Source organism: Macaca nemestrina, chromosome 16 (assembly GCF_043159975.1).
Source record: "Macaca nemestrina isolate mMacNem1 chromosome 16, mMacNem.hap1, whole genome shotgun sequence".
NCBI lineage: Eukaryota > Metazoa > Chordata > Mammalia > Primates > Cercopithecidae > Macaca > Macaca nemestrina.
In genome coordinates, this window is record NC_092140.1 from 102,088,850 (window position 1) to 102,109,725 (window position 20,876).

General features: G+C 39.3%; 1 long non-coding RNA gene across 1 annotated transcript in view; it reads right to left on the reverse strand.

Annotated features, from left to right (window-relative positions):
• Positions 1 to 1,546: 1,546 nt before the first annotated feature.
• LOC105490257 (uncharacterized) overlaps positions 1,547 to 20,876 on the reverse strand; it is a 118,691-nt gene continuing 99,361 nt past the window's right edge. Inside the window, exons 5-7 of the long non-coding RNA XR_011614961.1 lie at positions 8,426 to 8,526; positions 3,784 to 3,963; positions 1,547 to 3,679 (exon numbers count right to left, since the gene is read on the reverse strand). This is a non-coding gene — a long non-coding RNA (uncharacterized lncRNA). The remainder of the gene's footprint in view (positions 3,680 to 3,783; positions 3,964 to 8,425; positions 8,527 to 20,876) is intronic.

The window sequence follows — 20,876 nt, forward strand, 5'->3', positions numbered from 1 at the left end:
TCAAGGCACGAGACAGGATGGATAGCAGCAGGAGGAGACAGAGGTTAGGATCTTTCTTCCCCTTTCCCTCCCCATGTTAGTACCCCGTTGAGACAATAACTGTGTCCCTCCAAAATTACAGCTACTGAACTCTGATCACACTCTTTTCTCTCCTTGCTCCTTCAAGACGAAACCACAGTGGTTTCCCAATCTTGCTAATCTCTGAGTGTCTCAGCATCTTTCATGTTGCCTACATTTAATGCGGTCTACAGCTCTGTAAAGAGTCCTTGCATTGGGCCGGGCGCGGTGGCTCACGCCTGTAATCCCAGGGCTTCAGGAGGCCGAGGCTGGCGGATCACAAGGTCAAGATATTGAGACCATCCTGGCTAACACGGTGAAACCCCGTCTCTACTAAAAATACAAAAAACTAGCCAGGCGAGGTGGCGGCGCCTGTAGTCCCAGCTGCTCGGGAGGCTGAGGCAGGAGAATGGGGTGAACCCGGGAGGCAGAGTTTGCAGTGAGCTGAGATCGCGTCACCGCACTCCAGCCTGGGGGACACAGCGAGACTCATCTCAAAACAAGAAGAAAAAAACACATCTTATAAAGCAGGCCTTTGAGTGAACTTTTGTTTCCTGTTGTGGCCCTGACTGATGCACAAGGAGTTAGCCTCGCCTCGTCTAACAACAAAGAACTGCAGGGCTTCTGGGGTTGGGCGAAGAGTGAGACTTACTATTTAACTATTATAATTCGTGAAACACGAAGAAATCCATTCTGACCTGAAGAATGCTTTTTTTCTTTCTCTTGGTCTTCAGGGGACAGAATTAGGATTTATTGTCCAGTTTTAGAGCTGCAGTTGACTTCATATCAGACTTTAAATCAACCAAGAAGGTAGTCTAGCATTTCTAATGACATTATCTCTGGATGGCCTGCTGAAGAGTTCTTGGGATTAGGAAACTGGCCCAGGAAGCTATTTCCAGAGCCTTCTGGGTTGGAATGTTTTGGAGAAGGAAAAATAGGGTTGCCGTTTTGGAATCCAGCATTAGTTTATTGATGTTATACAACTGACATCCTGGCTCTTGTGTGCTGGCTTTGAACCTTACAGGATGCGCCCCCACCATTCCCAAGAATTGGTTTATTATATTTTCTTTTTGATTGTCCTGCCCACCCAAGATGGGATGAGATTGTTTTTATGAATCATCCCAACTTTGCTGGCAAAGTACAATTCACTAAAACCCCAAGAGATGGGAGCAGAGTGCACCGTCAGTCACTGTAGGGCCAGACAATCGTCTGTGTGATGAGTTTCTTGCTCTTACTACTTCATAATAAGACAGTGACTAACTGGTCTTTGATTCCTGGTTCTTAGTGATTGTTTTTCTTCTCAGCCACCCAGAGGGTTGCATGTCCCTGACGATTCCTTCTTGAGCCACCTCTGTCATTTGTAACTCCCTCCAGCCTGAATTTTCTTTCTTGAAAACTGAGATCTAGAACTCCTGGGCACGTCTGGAGTTTAGACCATTTCTAATCACAAATTAGAAGTAAATTGAAGAATGGTCAAATATAGCCCAAGTCTCAACATCACTCCTTATGTGGGCCCAAGGTCATCCTTTACTGTGGAGAGAAATAACCTATCACATGGTTTGTCTTATGTGAAAGCACTTGGGTTTAGACACTGAAGCTATCAGCCAACCCAAAATTACAATTCATATTTTCATAAAATAATTTCAGCTCTTTAAAGCTCATAATATTAGCCACTCTACTTTTTGCTTCCAATATCTTTCTTAAGATATTGGAATTCTGGAATTTTTATTACTTCCAGAAGATTTGTAGTTCCAGAAAACTCCAGTAATTTCTAACTGCCATGACTTTAAGTATATGTCTAAATTTTTGGTATTTTCCCTAATTGAAGCCAGTTTGGATAGTAATTTTGTCATTGGAAACTCCAGGTTTTACGGTATCAGGAGCAAATGCTCTCAAAGCTATTTCCTCTGTTATTTTTGTGTATGCTTGCCTAAGTTTTAGTGTTTATCAAAGTTATACATAAGCAGAGTTTAAGCGAACAAGCTGGTTGTAAACAACAAAAGGCTCTACCCTCCTTTCCCCTTATTTTCTCCTCCCAGAGACACCACTTTTCCTACTTTTAGCGAGTAAGGAAGTTTTACCTCCATTTCTCTGAAGGGTTACTTGTCTTTCTACTTTCCACCTTTTCAGTTGTAGGTGATCTTTCCCCTGCAAAAGCTGATCGTTTGACCGTTGCCCCCGCCACCTCCACCACCACACAGATTCTTCCTATTCTCCCAACTCCCAAAACAGTTCTGTTGTAGAATAATTAGCTCAATATTCACCATTTACATGTAAATGCTAGTCACAGTGCCATACATGTAGTAAATTACGATCATTTTTTGTCTCTGAATAATATTGTTTTTCTTGGAGCTAATAATCTTTTTCTCTTGATTTTTTTTTTGGTCTTTTTATTAATTCCACTCAAAAATTTCCCAACTTGTCTAAGTTTTCCCTCAAGGCTTTCAGATACATCAGGTGATCTATTAATCTCATTTTTCTAGAGCCATCTCTTCTAATTTTCTCTACGCTGGACTGCTTGTCTGTACGGGGCACACAGCTGGTCTTGGGATTTCTCATCACCCATGCTTTGCCTCTTCCTGTGCTGATTTCTCCTTCCTTTTACCCCATGTCTTCCTCTTTATTGGAATAAACTGCTTCTTTTGGCGGAACTCATCTTTTGTTAGCTTTCTGCAAGAGGCTATAAGAGCCAAAAAAAAAAGTTTTTTGAGAACTTGTACATTTAAAAATGCCATTATATGTCCTCATGCTTGATTTATAGTTGGGCTTATGTAATTTTAAGATGGAAACCACTTTCCTTAAAAAATTTAAAAGGCATTATTCCATTGCCTTCTGGCTTCCACTATTACTGTTGAGATCTCTGAAGATATATGGAATTTTTTTTTTACCTCTAGAAGTTTTAAACATCTTCTCTTTGTCCTGGAATTCCGAACATTTTGGATAAAGTGCTCTGATATGACCGTGCTCTTAAATTGTGTGGGTACTTGGCTGGCTCTTTCCATCCGGAATCTCATGACTCTTCGTTCTGAGAGATTTTGTTACATTATTTCTTTGAGGAGCCCCATCTCTCATTTTCTCTGTTGACTTTTTGTGGAACTCCAATGTTTAACTTTTATTTTATTTTATTTTATTTATTTATTTTTGAGACAGAGCCTCGCTCTGCTGCCCAGGCTGGAGTGCAATGGTGTAATCTCAGCTCACTGCAACCTCAATCTCCCTGGTTCTCCTGCCTCAGCCTCCCGAGTAGCTGGGTTTACAGGCGTGCGCCACCACTCCCAGCTAATTTTTGTATTTTTAGTAGACCTGGGCTTTCACCATGTTGGCCAGGCTGGTCTTGAACTCCTGACCTCAGGTAATCCACCCACCTCGGCCTCCAAAAGTGCTGGGATTACAGGTGTGAGCCACCACGTCCAGCCCAAATGTTTGACTTTTAAAGGAAAGGGGAAATGAAAAAACTTCTTGGATGCCTTCTTTACTCTGGCTGTTTAGAGATCCCAGGAAAAAGAATTAGTAGGACAGAAAACAAAACTCCAATGAAAGTCAACAAAGGAACACAGGGTGCAGGGAGAATCATAATAATTCATCCAGTTCTTCTCCATTCCTTGTGAATAAAGTAATTGGACTGGAATAAAAGAGAAGAGGGATTTTGAGTATCTTCCTACAACTTCCTGCTGGGGATAGTGAGGAGTGGATGTGCAAGGACATAAGACCATCTTCTTCACCTACCTTTGGGGCTTTACAAGTGAGTGATGTGTTCCAGCAGGGAACTTGGATAGTGGGAGACTGGGTGAGTGGTCACGGAGTGAAACCCTTTTGGTATTGACCGTGGTGAGCTTGTTAAATCTTTGAATTCAATAATCACCTTGAGTTGAGGCTTAACAGGAAGACAGCTGCCAGCAGACAGGGCTGGAGAAAGGAGAATCAATGAGTGAGAAGAGAGCAATGCCCGTCACTCAGCCTTCGTTTTTCCCAATTTTTGAACGGGATATTCGCCGATGTTCACCATCGTCGGCATCCTCTCAGACACACATACACACTCACACACATGCTGATGGGTTCACACCACCGACACTAAAGTGAAACTGAACAAAACCCAACATCCACATGTCTGTAGTGTGCAGCACATGCACACACACACACACTCACCGTGTAACACTGATATGCTAGTCTCTGTTGTCGCTTACCAGTTTTTTTTATTTTTGAGACGTTGTCTTGCTCTGTCGCCCAGGCTGGAGTGCAGTGGCGCGATCTCCACTCACTGCAAACTCCGCCTCCTGGGTTCACGCCATTCTCCCGCCTCAGCCTCCCGAGTAGCTGGGACTACAGGCACCCACCACCACGCCCAGCTAATTTTTCGTATTTTTAGTAGAGACGGGGTTTCACTCTGTTAGCCAGGATGGTCTCGATCTCCTGACCTCGTGATCCGCCCGCCTTGGCCTCCCAAAGTGCTGGGATTACAGGCGTGAGTCACGGCGCCCGGCCCCACCAAGCCCTCATTCTTGAAGTGAAATAAAGGAAAAAGCTTAAATAGCATGAAAGCGAATGGAGTCATAATAAAAGAGCTAATCTCTATTGAGAGCTTTCTCATAACCAAGGCTTTCCTAAGAGCTTTCCATGAATTAACTCATTTACTGTGTATAACAACCTTACTATTGACAGCCTGCCTTCAGATTCCAGCTTCGTGACCCCAGGCTTTGTGACTTGGAGCCACTTCACTTCTCTTGGCCTCAGTCCCTTCAGTTATAAAATAGGAAAAGTAATCATACCCGTTTCTTACCATATTTTGGCACTGGGCTGTGCTGTATACGTGTGTGCTCTTATTTAAGCTCATGGTAGTCCCGGGAGGTGCAGAGATGGAAGAGATGAAAGCTTGAAGGCTTGAGTTTCTGACAAAAGGTTAAAGGCCTCGAGTAACATCCCACAGCTAGTAAGTGGTGAGTGTAGTACCCACCCTCGGTATACTTGAGCCAGAGTGTGCACACTCTCAGCCACGAAGCATTCACCTGAGTGGAGGCTGCAATGACCTGCTGTCTGCAGTGAGGCCACAGGAAATGCTCGTGGAACCTGGTCTCCATGAGATATCTATCAGGAACTCTTCACAGCACCAGAAGTGAAGGAAATTCTCATTTTTATTTTGATATAAGCAAATATGTACATTTTGACACAATGAGAAATGTTTAGGAATTTTGACTTAAAAAATTCTTTCTGGCAGGATTCTTTAGCCACTGAAATTGTAAGTGGTACTTACAGTTGCGTATATCTGACTCCCATCTGGGGGGCTACAACCAACTACTAACTACTGACAGCAAAAGAAAGACTTGGAAATATGATTTTACATCTGCATTTTTTATTTTGTATTTAGCTCTTTGTCTTATAATGTTTGTCTAACTGTAGCTCTCTCTCTCTCTCACTGACAGGGTAATGTCTTTAAAATCCCACTACACGAAGTACTGGCTTCGTGAAAAGGATCTGACCTATTTTGTCCTGCTTTGATTGGTTTTAACATCATGTAGATAGTGAGTAACAAACTCATTAAACCACTTCCATTCTTGTCTTAGGGGACAATGTGGTGCTCTCCCCTTTTACATGTTGCTTCTCTTATCAGCTTCACCAGCTTTGTCTACTAACCCCAGGCCTGGGGAAAGGATTCGGGCACCACGTTGTCTGCAGCATGAATCCTGCCAGGCTGTGGCTGTCACCACGGTTATTGGACACTCCTCCCTGAGCAGGACCCACCTGGGAGGCATGCAGATGACAAGTGCCACTCAACCTTGTCCTCAGTGCCTGCTGGGCCCTGTGTGCACATTCAGGTAGTGAGAGGAACTGCGGAGCAAGTGGAATAAGTGAGTGCAGTCACTCCAACGACAGGCTAACCCGGGAGAGGTCTGGTTTCACGTGAACATGGGAAATATTTGGTTGAATGGAATTGACGGAAAGGTAGGAATAGAGTTTCTCATTCCCTCATGGATAGAAAAAATGCACAAACCACGTATCTGTTGGGTTGCATGGAATTGCTCTGACTCGTTTATTACCACTATTCACGCAGCATTTTCTTTGAAAGGGAATGCTGGGCGCAGTGGCTCATGCCTGTAATCCCAGCACTTTGGGAGGCCGAGGCAGGCGGATCACCTGAGGTCAGGAGTTCAAGACCAGTCTGGCCAACATGCGGAAACCCCGTCTCTACTACAAATAATAATAATAATAATAAATTAGCCAGGCATGGTGGCGGGAGCCTGTAATCCCAGCTACTGGGAGGCTGCGGCAGGAGAATTGCTTGAACTCAGGAGGTGGAGGTTGCTGTGAGCCGAGATTGTGCCGCTGCACTCCAGCCTGGGCAACAGAGCAACACTCCGTCTCATAAATAAATAAATAAATAAATACATAAGAAAAAAGGAAAGGGAATGCAGGTGTGAATGCTTCAGGTTAGTCACCCAGCAAAATTAAACTGAAAAGTCCCCAAGCTCTTTGAACCAACTGCAAGGTTGTCAGCTTGTAGCCTGAAGTCCTCACGATCTACCCCATTACTTCATATCTCAAAAAGTCTTAACATGTGTTTTCCACAGTGATGGCCTCTCATTGGCCACCATAGCACTGTCTCTTCAGGGTAAAAAGGTTGTGTCATGCAGCTTAAAACCAGGACACATAGATGGTTACATTGGCAGTGTTCTTATATAAACAGAGGAAGACAGCTGATAACATTAGTGACTTCCTGTGTCATCTCGTTTTTCTCGGGCGCTTGCTTCCCTGAGATTATTTATGTTTGCTGTATTAGTCCATGGCAACCGCTTAACACAGCTGCACCAAATGTCGTTCCCAGAAAGACCGGTTGCTTAGTCTCCTTGCCTGCATTCTATTTTGGGAGTGGCATGGATTTTTGGCGACGCCCAGTTGAGCTCTTGCCCACATCAAGTTATGAGCGGCGGCTTGTAAGAGAGTTTGCCCCTTGGCCTTGGTCTTTAGGAGAAAAAAATTCTCCTCACTTACCCACATGCCATCATTATTCATATTTAAATTTTAAAAGATTAAAAACAAGAAACATTTTCTTTCTGCACTAAGAAATCTAAAGTTTTAAAAATCTCTAATAATGAACTGAGGTAATACATGCATTGATAAAATTGAAATAGTATAGAAAAACATAACTGATAAACTGATAAAACATAACCGATAAATAGCTGCCTCCATTTCACACTTCCTCACCTTAACAGCTCCTAGATCATCTTAGAAAACATTTCTATTTTTATTCCTGTTGGTTGCCTACAGAACTCTAAATAATATATTTTCACATCTCTTCTTTGACCTTTTTAAAAATCGGCTCCCCCCTTTTTTTTTTTTTTGAGATGGAGTCTCACTCTGTCACCCACACCGGACAGCAGTGGAGCCATCTCAGCTCACTGCAAGCTCCGCCTCCTGGGTTCACGCCATTCTCCTGCCTTGGCCTCCCAAGTAGCTGGGACTACAGGCGCCTGCCACCATGCCTGGCTAATTTTTTTTTTTGTACTTTTAGTAGAGACGGGGTTTCACCGTGTTAGCCAGGATGGTCTCAATCTCCTGACCTCGTGATTCGCCCACCTTGGCCTCCCAAAGTGCTTGGATTACAGGCATAAGCCACTATGCCCAGCCTATTAAATATTTTACACTGTGATTTAATCTCTCTTGATAAACAAAATTCTAGACTCACATAGTTTTGGACTGGTACATTCTACACAAATTTTCCCATTGATCTTACAGAAAATAGAGGAGTAGTGAACACTTCTCAACTCATTTTATGATTGAAGTATTACCCAGACACCAAATCCAGAAGACATGATGAGCCAAGAAAACTGTTCACCAACACATGTTGTGAACACAGTGGCAAAGAAACTCTTATCAAAAATTTAGCCAAACACATCCACTCACGCAGGCAAATTAGAATAATTTTTTCCTTTTTTTTTTTGAGATGGAGTCTCACTCTGTCGCCCAGGCTGGAGAGCAGTGGTGCGATCTGGGGTCACCACTGCAAGCTCCGCCTCCCAGGTTCACACCATTCTCCTGCCTTAGCCTCCCGAGTAGCTGGGACTACAGGCACCACCACCACACCCAGCTAATTTTTTGTACTTTTAGTAGAGATGGGGTTTCACCGTGTTAGCCAGGATCGTCTTGATCTCCTGACCTCCTTATCTGCCTGCCTTGGCCTCCCAAAGTGCTGGGATTACAGGTGTGAGCCCCCACGCCTGGCCTAAAATATTCAGCCTTTTTTTTTTTTTTTTTAACACAGCTTTTTTGATGGATAATGTACATATCATAAAACTCACTTATTGAAGTGTGTAATGAATTTTAGTAAAGTTACAGAGTTGTACAAGCATCCCCACAGCCCAATTTTAGAGCATACCTATCACTTCAGAAGATCCCTCTTGGCCACTTGCAGTGATTTCACTCTTCAGTCCCAGCCACAGGCAATTTGTAATTTCTCTGCTGGTTCTATAGATTTGCCTGTTGTAGACATTTCATAAAAATGGAATAACCAGTCAAATTCAGACAATATTTATTGACCTTCTGATACAAAACATAAAGGTTTATCTTGCTTATAGAACTGCCTTTCCCTGTCTCCATTTTCCCCAATTTTTGGTAATTATATATTATTTTTAAAATTGCTATGTCAGCTTTTTTTTTTTTTTTTTAGATGGAGTCTTGCTCCGTCACCCAGGTTAGGATGCAGTGGTGTGATCCCAGCTCATTGCAACCTCTACTTCCTGGGTTCAAGTGATTCTCCTGCCTCAGCCTCCTGAGTAGCTGGAACTACAGACACACACCACTGCACCCAGTTAATTTTTGTATTTTTAGTAGAGACGGGGTTTCGCCATGTTGGCCAGGCTGGTCTCAAACTCCTGGCCTCAAGTGATCCACCCACTTTGGCCTCCCAAAGTGCTGGGATTACAGGTGTGAGCCACCACACCCGGCCTATGTTGGCTATTTTTGTCATTTAAAGCAATATATTCCTTCTATTTATGTGTGTATGTTGTTCCATAGGCTTCTATCAACATCTTTTGCCTCCCTTGCTCCATATAAAATGCCTTACAATCCTCCCTCTTTTCCCCTACCCTTTTTCACAGAAAAACTGTGAATCACTGCTAGGACTTTATTGTTATGAAAGCCAATAATATTTTATCTTTTATTCTACAACTACAATTAAGTCTTACATGTCTGTAAGTTGATTCTAAAAGTAGAAAACTAAGAGCAGTCTTTATGATTTTTGTCTACATTGCTCAATGTAGAGCCAGGGCCATGCCAGGATGCCATTTCTTTCCCTCCGTGTCCTGTGATTTTCACTCTGAGTTGGAGGGTATTGCTTCAATGTTTTCTAACATTTTTTGCTGCTGATAAGAAAACTCTGCTGCAGTCTAGCTCCTATTCCTTAGCTGCTGGGCTGTTTTTTACCTTTGGAAGATTTTTATGATCTTCCATTTATTGTTAGTTACTGTTCTGAAATTTCACAAAGATCCATTTCAGTCCTCTTTATTTTATCCTGCTTGGAATTCAATACCAAGACATAACATTTTTAGTTCTGAGAAAAGTTTTTTAAAAATGATTTTACAAAAATCACACACAGACACACAAATGATTTCTCTTTCTTCATTTCTCTGCTCCCTTTTAAAAACTCCTGCTGGTCTAATATTAGATATCCTGGATTACTTCTTTCTTGTAGTTTTTAAAAAATATTTTCCTATCTCACTCAGTCTTTACTTTTTCACCTTGTTTAAGTTATTTTTATCAACTTGAAAATAATTTCTTTGAAAGATTTTTTTGGGGGGAAGCAATCATATTTTTCATTTCCAAAAAACTTTTCTGTTCTCTGATCTTGTTTCAAGACATTCTGTCCTGGTTTTTAGGTTTTAAATGAAAAATTACTTGAATCAGATAAATTATTTAAATTCTTCTTTGTCATCTCTAATGACTCAGTTCAATTTTCTTTTAAAAAATTCTTTTCTGGGGGGCTGGGGAGGTGGCTCACACCTGTAATCCCAGAACTTTGGGAAGCCATGGTGGGCAGATCACCTGAGGTCAGGAGTTTGAGACCAGCTTGGCCAACATGGCAAAATCCCATCTCTACTAAAAATATAAAAATTAGCTGGGCGTGGTGGCAGGCACCTGTAATCTCAGCTACTCGGGAGGCTAAGGTATGAGAATCACTTCAACCTGGGAGGTGGAGATTTCAGCGAGCAGAAATCACACCATTGCACTCCAGCCTTGACATGAGACCAAGACTATGTCTCCAAAAAAAAAAAAAAGTCTCTTCTGTTATTGGAATATTTTTGTCTGTTTTTTTTTTTTCTTCTTCTTCTTCTCTTCAAGGTCACTTGCTCTGTTTACTTTCTTTTTTCTGTTTTTTTTTTTTTTTTTTTTTTTTTTTTTTTGAGATAGAGTCTCACTCCCGTCACACAGGCTGGAGTACAGTAGCACAATCTTGGCTCACTGCAACCTCCACCCTCCTGGGTTCAAGCGATTCTCCTGCCTCAGCCTCCTGAGTAGCTGGGATTACAGGCATGCGTCACCACGCCTGGCTAATTTTTGTATTTTCAGTAGAGATTTGGTTTTGCCATGTTGGTCAGGCTGGTCTCGAACTCCTGACCTCAGGTGATCCACCTGCCTTGGCCTCCCAAAGTGCTGGGATTACAGAAGTGAGCCACTACACTCCACCTGACTTTTTTCTGAATTTGTTAATTTGATTGCTGATCCTTTGTTTTGTTTTTCAAGGTCTTAAAAACTTTTCTTTTGAGCTATTGACAGCTTTAACAATTTAGTACACTCCTGTGAACAAAATTTGGAGCACATTTGTTTCTCTCTACCTGATTTCCCCAGAACTGTAAACTACTTGTGAGTATTCTTAACTTAGGACAACACAGTTATTTGCATAAGTGCAGTAAGAATCTGTTTTCATTTGTAACAGGATGCAATTGGAGAAATCGGTTGTTTTACCAAGGCTTTGACTGGAATGATGTGCTTTCCTTTAAGGAATCAAACTTGACTTATAGAGCCAATAAGACCTTGGAAAAACTAGCATCGTATTTTGTGTACACAGTCCCTGTGTAGGGTTTCTGACCCATGGTAAGTAAAGAATGTCACTTACTGGCAGGCACGGAAGTCTCAGGTTTATCTTGAAACCTGGAGAAGAGAAAATTTCACCCAACTCATGGGTATTTGATGGCACAATCCATGGCTGGGCTGGGCTTTAAGAAATCCTATCTGAGATTCCCCTTATGGAACAAAGTTCCATCAAAGCCAATTTAAAAGCCTATGTAAAAATAATAATTATTCTTGCTGCACTGCATACAAATATTTAGGCCAAGTATAATAAGCAAACCAACCCTACCATGATTTGTCTTTAGTAAAATGGGGAACTGGAGAGAGAAAAAAATTATTTCAAAATAATTGTATATCTGTTATTAGATTCCAGTCCTGCCTAATGTTTTTTCCAATTTTTATTATTTTCTACGGTTTGGACCAAATTCTAATTTTTCTTGGCTACAAGTCTTCAAAATAATGTTTTCAATTTTTTTTTTCCATCTCTTTTTCATTTTTCCTAATTTGAAGTCACTGAAAACTAAGTCGTGCTTCTTTAAAACCCTGCAAGCCGAAGACAGACAACTTAAACTCTGGAAGAAAATAACAGTAACCTGTTTACATACATAAGACCCTTTCACACCTGCCTACTAATGTATGGACTTCAGAGTAATGTGGCCCATATCAATTATTATTATTATTATTTTTTGAGACAGGGTATCACTCTGTCACCCAGGCTGGAGTGCAGTGGCGTGATCTTGGCTCACTGAAACCTCCACCTCATGGGTTCAAGCGATTCTCCTTCCTCAGTCTCCCGAGTAACTGGGATTACAGGCACATGCCACCACACCCAGCTAATTTTGTAGTTTTAGTAGAGACAGGGTTACATCATGTTGGCCAGGCTGGTCTCAAACTCCTGACCTCAAGTGATCCACCCGCCTTGGCCTCCCAAAGTGCTGGGATTACGGGCATGAGCCACCACTCGTGGCCTGGATTGTTATTTTGTGTGTTTTTTTTTCCCCTTCCTCCCCTCTATTTGCTCTTCACAGGACTCAAGACTTCGAAACCTGCTAAAAATGAGCTTTCCAGACCTACCTGTCTAGGAATAAACCATTTCAGCCCTGAGAGATCTGATGAAACCTGAGACCAGAGATTCATTTTCTTGTAAAATGCTTTCTCCAAAAGACTTTGTAAAGAAAAGGGGGAAATGTGAAAGGAAAATACCTTGGGCTCTTTCAAGCTGGGAACCGCCCAGGGCAAATCGGCCTCCCATTCTCATTCTATTCAAGTCATCCCTTAGCTCACAGAGATAGATGCATATTCTGACTGCCTTCTTTGAAAAGACTTATCAGAAACTCTAAAGAATGCAACCGTATCTGTCTCTTACCTATTTGTGACCTGGAAGCCCCTGGGGAGGGTTGGGGCAGGAAACCTTGCTTTGAGCTGTCTCCGCCTTTCTGGACAGAACAATGTACTTCTTACATATCAATTGATGGTTCATGTCTCCCTAAAATGTACAAAACCAAGCTGTGCCCCAACCACCTCGGGAAAATATCATCAGGACTTCCTGAGGCTATGTCATGGGCACATCCTCAACCTTGGCAAAATAAACTTGCTAAATTAACTGAGACCAGTCTCAAATTTTCGAGATTCACACTCCTATGCAAGGAAGGAAGGCAAATGTTTTCTAATGCCACATGAAATTAAAGCACAAAATGAAACTTGGACGCTTGAAAGAACAGTCTTTCTATAAGTTATTGTGACATGCTCCATAATTTATTGACAACAGAGTTGGTGATGATATTGATATTGCACTGTCAAAATTTATCACCAAACATCTTTACATTTGATAAAAGATTGTGAATTTTTGTTTTCTATCAGGAGAAGACAACTTATCGGAAATTGTCATGGATCCAGAATCCATTTCTTTCATCAAAAGCTAATTTAAACTTAACTATAATTTAACAGATAAATTATTGAATTTGACTACTAATGAATAGTTGAAGATGAATTTAGAAATACAGTATCATTTACATTACTTTGAATGAAAGTTTAAAAATGAATATTCTGAGCTTAATAACATGTTTAAAAATCTCTTCTTCCACCTTATCAACATAATTCTGTGAGGCTAGTTTTGTACAATGTAGGTTATAAAAACAAAACATTAAAACAGGTGACATGAGTAAAAATGGCAGATGAAGAACATCCAACATTTTGTTCCTTCCTAAGACTAATGAAAAGACTGGCAAAGAAAAGCAGAATCCATTTGTTCAACTATCTTGGCATTAACCAAAGACTTTCAGCCATCCAGGGAGCATTTATTCAAGAAAAATATCTGAATCTTGGTAAGAACTGTAATCTTTATGACATTTTAAACTTACCTTAGGCCCATCTCCCACTCTTCAGCACAGAAATAGCCTAGAAAAATAACAACTGCATTCCAGTACTGAAGATTGGAACAGAGCTGGAGCTCTTTCAAAGCCTCAGTCCCAAAGAACTGACACTGTTTGATCCATCCTTAGAACTCTCCACTGAAAAGGCACATTTTTACTTGATGTGGCTTGAACTTGCCAAGTGTAAAAGTCTCTCCCAGGGGTTAAGTGGTATTTATTGAAAATAATTTTAGGCAAGTCTTTTAACTATGAGGCTGCATGAGATGAATGATAGGGCAAACAATAGACTAAGAAGATTAAAGGGAAAAGCTGAGGCATAAGATGTCTGTAAGAGCTTTGAAATGCTCTGACATACTCCTGAGAATTTGGAAGGTCACGGGCATACATAGACCTGTGGGCATTCTGAAGAAAGAGCTGAGAAGGCCTAAGCTCTCACTTCTTGGTGACCTTGAGGTTCTGCACAAGCAGAAAGTAAAGGCTAAAACAGCATTGTGAACTGAACTGCTTGGTGGAGTGTTAAAGGTATGACCCAACATATATGTAGTAAGCCATGGCAAAGATTTAGAGGTTTATTGGTTCCAGCATTTAAGGAAATCTCTGTTCAATCATTAGATGCCCAATCACGAAGCTAACTGATACTCCCATGACCACATATAAAAACAATACATACTTTATAGAATTAGTTCAGAAAAGTCATGAAATAAATAAAAACAACATTTAACAGCAAGCAGAAATAACAAAATTGGGCAGGGAAGAATATGATTTTCAGACTTGCAATATTATATTATTTTAAATGTCAAATTTTCAACATAAAATTGTGAGACATGCAAAGATATGTCCCATACACACACAAACGGAAGGTAATTGATAGAAGCTGGCCCTAAGAGGCCCCAATGTTGTGCTTACTAGACAGAGAGTAAAACTAGCTATTTAAACATATGTTCAAAGAGTTAAAGGAAACTATGTCTGAAGAGCTGAAGCAAAGAATGACGTATTTGTACATTTTCACAGTGCTTTAAAGATACTACCTGAGACTGGGTAATTTACAAACAAAGGAGATTTTATTGACTCACAGTTCCACATGGCTGAGGAGGCCTCAGGTAAGTTAGAATTATGGCAGAAGGGGAAGCAGGCACCTTCTTCACAGGCCAGCAGGAGAGTGAGCGAGAGACACAGCAACGGAGGAACCGTCACACACTTATAAAACCATCAGATCTCATGAGGACTTTCTCACTATCATGCAAATAGCATGGGGGAACCGCCCCCATAATCCAATCACCTCCCACCAGGTCCCTCCCTTGACACATGGAGATTACAATTTGAGATGTGATTTGGGTCGTGACACAGAGTCAAACCATATCAAATGATAACCGTGTTTTACCAAATAAAGAATAAAAATGGGTCAAAATTATTTAAAAAATAGTAATTCTGGAGTTGAAAGCTAGAATAAGTGAACTGAAAAATAAACCATAGGCACCTAATAGCACATTTGATCAGGAGGATAAAAACAATCAACAAACTTGAAGATAGATCAATTGAGATTATCTGGTCTGAGGAACAGAAAGAAGAAACAGGCAGGAAAATGATTAGAGACTTGTGGGACACTATGAAATATATCAACATATGCATAATGGAATCCCATAAGGAGAGGTGAGAGAAAGTTTCAGAAAGATTACTTGATGAAATAATGGCCAAAGCTCCCTAAACTTGATGAAAAACACTAATATATACATTTAAAAAGATCAGTAAACTCAAAGTATGATAAACTGAGAGAGATCCACACTGAGTCACATTATAATCAAACTGTTGAAAGCCAAAGACAAAGAGAGAATCTTAAAAGCAGTGAGAGAGAAGGGACTTGACCTGTATAATGGATCCTCAATAAGATTAACAGTTTCTTATTAGAAAGCATGGAGGCCAGAAGGCAGTGGTATGGCGTACTCAAAGCACTGAAAGAAAATAGCTGCCAACCAAGAATTCTATATCCACAAAACCATCTTTCAAAAATGAAACAGAAATTAAGACATTTCTAAATAACAAAAGCTGAGAGGACTTGTCACTAGGATACCTATCCTACACGAAATACTAAAAGGAGCCCTTTAGGCTGGACTTAAAGGAGAGTAAGCAGTAACTTAGGTCTACATGAAGAAATAAAAGAAATAATAAAGGTAAACAACATACAGATGAATATTAAAAATAAATAGTATAAGTGTATTTTTTGCTTGTAATTCATTTCCTTCTCCTATCTGTTTTAAGAGACAGCTGCATAAAGCAATAATTATAAATCCTTGTTGACAAGCACATAATGTATAAAGATGTAATTTGTGATGATAACGGCATACAGGAAGGGTAAAAAAAAAGCTATACAGGAACAAAGTTCTGTAGACTACTGGAGTTAAATGGTATCATTTGATTTAGATAAGATTGTTATTAAGTAAGTTATTAGTAGTAATTCCCAGGGTAACCACTAAGAAAGAAAACACAAAAATGTAGCAAAAGAAATGAGAGAATTAAAACACTATATCAGAAAATATCTATGTAACACAAAGGAAGCCAGTAATGGAGAAATGTAGAAACAAAAGACATAAAAAGGTAGAAAACAAACAGTAAAATGGCAGATGTTAATCCTAATTTATTATTAATTACATTAAATATAAAGTAACTACATATTCTAATAAAAAAGCAGAGATTGGAAAAAAGATATTTTTATTTAAATTTTTTTCCTTCTTTCTTTTTTTTTTTTTTAATAAAGCATCTGTCCACAAGCTAGAAAGATGTTTTTTAATGACCCAACTATACACTGTCTACAAAAGACACACTTTAGATTCAAGGACATAAATAGATTGAATGATCAAGAACAGAAGATACACTATGCAAACAATAATAAAAACAGAGATGGAGTTACTATAACTGATATGTGGTTAGATAGATTTTAAAACAAAAATTATGACTAAAGACAAAGAAGGGCATTTTATAATGAAAAAACGTTATTCAACAAGAATATATAATAATTATATGCATACATGTACCTAAAAGAGCAGCTCCCAAATACATGAACAGAAACTGACAGACTTGAAGAGAGAACTATTTCATGTATTTTGGAGCTCTTCTCTTAGGTAATAATAATAGTTGGATATATCAATACCTTACTTTCTATAGTTGATAGAACAAGTAGGCAGTATATCAGCAAGGAAACAGAAAACTTGAAAAACACTATAAGTAAACTAAACCCCATAGATATCTATATCACTACCTGACAACAGAAGAATACAAACTCTTCTTAAGTACTTTGGAACAGTCTCCAGTATAGATGATATTTTACAACATAAAACAAGTCTCAGTAAAACTAAAAGGGTTGAAAACATAAAGTATATGTTCTCTGACCAAAATGGAATGAAACTAAAAATCATAACTGAAAGAAATTTGGAAAATTCACAAATATGTCAACACACTTTAAATAGTAAGTAAAACAATAAATCAAAAGAAATTAAAGCATAATTTGGGATGAATGAAAATAAAAACACAATGTACGAAAACGTATGGCATGCAGTTAAAGCAGTACATAGAAGGGAAATGCACAGTTGTAAATGTGTACATTTAAAAAAAAGAGGATGGGCCAGGCACGGAGGCTCAGGCCTGTAATCCCAGCACTTTGGGAGGCCAAAGCAGGTGGATCACGAGGTCAGGAGATCCACACCATCCTAGCTAACACGGTGAAACCCCATCTCTACTAAAAATACAAAAAATTAGCCGGGAGTGGTGGCGGGCGCCTGTGGTCCCAGCTACTCGGGAGGCTGAGGCAGGAGAAAGGCGTGAACCTGGGAGGCGGAGCTTGCAGTGAGCTGAGATCGCACCACTGCACTCCAGCCTGGGTGACAGAGCGAGACTCTGTCTCAAATAAAAATAATAAAAAATAAAAAATAAAAAGAGGGCCAGGCACGGTGGCTCATGCCTGTAATCCCAACACTTTGGGAAGCCAAGGCGAGTGGATCACCTGAGGTCGGGAGTTCAACACCAGCCTGACCAAATGGAGAAACCCCGTCTCTACAAAAAATACAAAATTAGCTGGGTATGGTGGCATATGCCTGTAATCCCAGCTACTTGGGAGGCTGAGGCAGGAGAATTGCTTGAACCAGGGAAGCGAAGGTTGTGGTGAGCCAAGATCGTGCCATTGCACTCCAGCCTGGGCAACAAGAGCAAAACTCCATAGAAAAGAAAGGAAAGAAAGAAAGAGAACTTAAATCAATAGCTTAACATTCAACCTTAAGACATGGGGAAAAGAAAAGTAAACTAAACCAAAGCAAGCAGAAGAAATGAAATAATAAAGATAAGAGCAGAAATTAGCAAAAGACAAAAGAGAAATACAATAGAGAAGTTTAACAGAATAAAAAGTTGGTTCTTTGAAAAGAGGAACAAAATTGACAAAGTTTATCTAGATTCACCAAGAAAAAAGAGAGAAGACTCAAATTACTAAAATTGGAAATGAATGAGGGGACATTCCTATGAACCTTACATAAATAAAAGGGATTATAAGGCAATAGTATGAATAATTGTATGCTAAAAAATTTAGATACTCTAGAAGAAACAAATTCCTAGAAATACACAAACTACAAAGACTGACTCAATAAGAAACAGAAAATCAGAGTAGACCTAAAATAACTAAAAGAATTAAATAAGTAATGGAAAACTTCCCAAAGAAAATCTGAGGCCCAGATGAGTTCACTAGTGAAGTCTACCAAATGTTTAAAGAAGAATTAAAAATAGGACAGGAGGAAATACTTTTTAACTCATTCTATGAGGCCAGTATTATCTTGATATCCAAACTAGGGAAACATAACACAAGAAAAGAAAACAGTAGACTAGTATCTTTTATGAGTACAGATGTGAAAATCTTTAACAAAATAGTAGCAAACCAAACCAAGCAGTATATAAATGCATTATACATTACGACCAGATAGGATTTATCTCAGGAATGCAATGGTGCTTCAACAAACACAATCAATCAATGCTACATACCACATTAATATAATGAAGAAAAAGAACCCATATGATCACCTCAATTGACTCAGGAGAAGCATTTGAGAAAATCACACCCTTTCATGATGAAAAATACTCAACAAACTGAGGATTGAAAGGAATGTTTTCATCCTGATAAAGGGCATCTGTGAAAAATCCACAGTTGACATCATACTTAATGGTGAAAGACTGAAACAAAACACTGTACTAGAAATTATACCCAGGGCAATTAGACAAGAAAATAAAAGGCATCCACAGTGGAAAGGAAAATCTAAACTATCTGTATTTGCAGATGATATAACTTACATATAGAAAACCTAAAGAGTCCATATTACAGCTAATGAGTGAGTTCAGCAAATATGTAGGATATAATATCAAAATTTACAAATCAATTGTATTATGCATTAGCAATGAACTGCCCAAAAATGAAATTGAGAAAATAATTCTATTTATAATAAAATCAAAAGTAATAAAATACTTAAGGTATAATTTTAACAAAAGAAGTATAAGATTTATTCATTGAAAACTATAAAATATTGTTAAATTACAGAAGGTATAAATAAATGTAAGGACATCCATGTTCATGGATCAAAATACTTAATATTGTTAAGATGTGAATACTCACCAAGTTGGTGTACAGTTTCAATGCAATCACTATCAAAATCTCTACTGATTTTTTTTTGCAGAAATTGACAGGCAGAGATTGCAGTGAGCCGAGATAGCACAATTACAGTTTGAGGTTGCAGTGAGCTATAATTGCACTGCTATACTCCAGCCTGGGCAACAGAGCAAGACCCTGTATCTTGAAAGAAACAATAAAACACACATTAAAAAAAAAACTACTAAATTTAAAAAGAGCCCAAAGTATAAGACTCTTAAGTGAAAATGTGTGTAAATCTTCATCATTTAGGCATTGGTTTCCTAGATATGATCTCAGTAATGCCTAAGTAAACAAAGACAAAAATAGACAAATCGGATTACATCAGCATCACAGACTCTTGTGCATTAAAGGACACTATCAAGAGACTGTCCTAAAGAAAAGAAAACCCACAGAATGAAATAAAATATTTGCAAACCATGCATCTCATAAGCATCTAGTATCTAAAATATATTAATGAAGATCTCTAACAACAGTAAAAAAAAAAAAACCCATTAAAAAATGAGCAAATGATTTGAACAGACATTTCTCCAAAGAAGACATACAAATGGCAACCAGGTATTTGAAAAGGTGCTCAACATCATTGATCATCAGAGAAATGCAAATCAAAACTACAATGAGATATCATTTCAGACACACTAGAATGACTATAATAATAATTTTTAAAAGGGAAATAAATATTGGCAAGGATGTGGAAAAATTGGAACTCTAATAAATTGCCAGTGGGTATATAAAATGGCACAACCATTGTGGAAAACAGTTAGCTAGTTCCTAAGAAAGTTAAACATATAGTTCTCATATAACCCAGCAATTCAATTCCTAGGGATATAGCCAAGAAAATGAAAATGTATGTTCACACAAAAGCTTACATTTTAATGTTCACAGCAGCATTATTCATAATAGCTAAAAAGTGGAAACAACTCAATTGTCCACTAACAGATGAATGAATAAATTGTGATCTATCTACACAAAAAAATGCTATTCAGCCAGAAAAAGGAATGAATTACTAACACATTCTACCATGTGGATGAACCTTGAAAACACTATGCTGAGTAAAAAAAGTCAGACAAAAAAGGCTACATGTTGTAGCCTTTTACTCCATTTATATGAAATGTTCAGAATGGGCAAAACTATAAAGAAACAAAACAGATTAGGAAGCGTTCAGGGCTGGGCAGGGAGACTGGGCAATGGCTGCCCACGAGTATGGGATCTCCATTTGGGGTGATGAAAACGTCCTGGAATTAGTGCTTTTGGTTGTACACCTTGTGAATATGATATACTGAGAACCACTGAATTGTACACTTTAATTTTTTGGCGGGGGGATGGAGTTTCTCTCTTGTTGCCCAGGCTGAAGTGCAGTGGCACAATTTTGGGTCACTGCAACCTCCGCCTCCCGGGTTCAAGCGATTCTCCTGCCTCAGCCTCTCAAGTAGCTGAGATTACAGGCATGTGCCACCTGCCCGGCTAATTTTGTAATTTTAGTAGAGATGGGGTTTCACCATGTTGGCCAGCCTGGTCTCGAATTCCTGACTTCAAGTGATCCACCCGCCTCGGTCTCCCAAAGTGCTAGGATTACAGGCATGAGCCACTGCGCCCGGCCAATTGTACACTTTAAAATGATAATTTTATGGTACGTGAATTGTTTCTTTAAAAACAAGGGAAAAAATACATAAAAACAGTTTAGACATGCATTATCTTCTGTGAATGGCATTGTC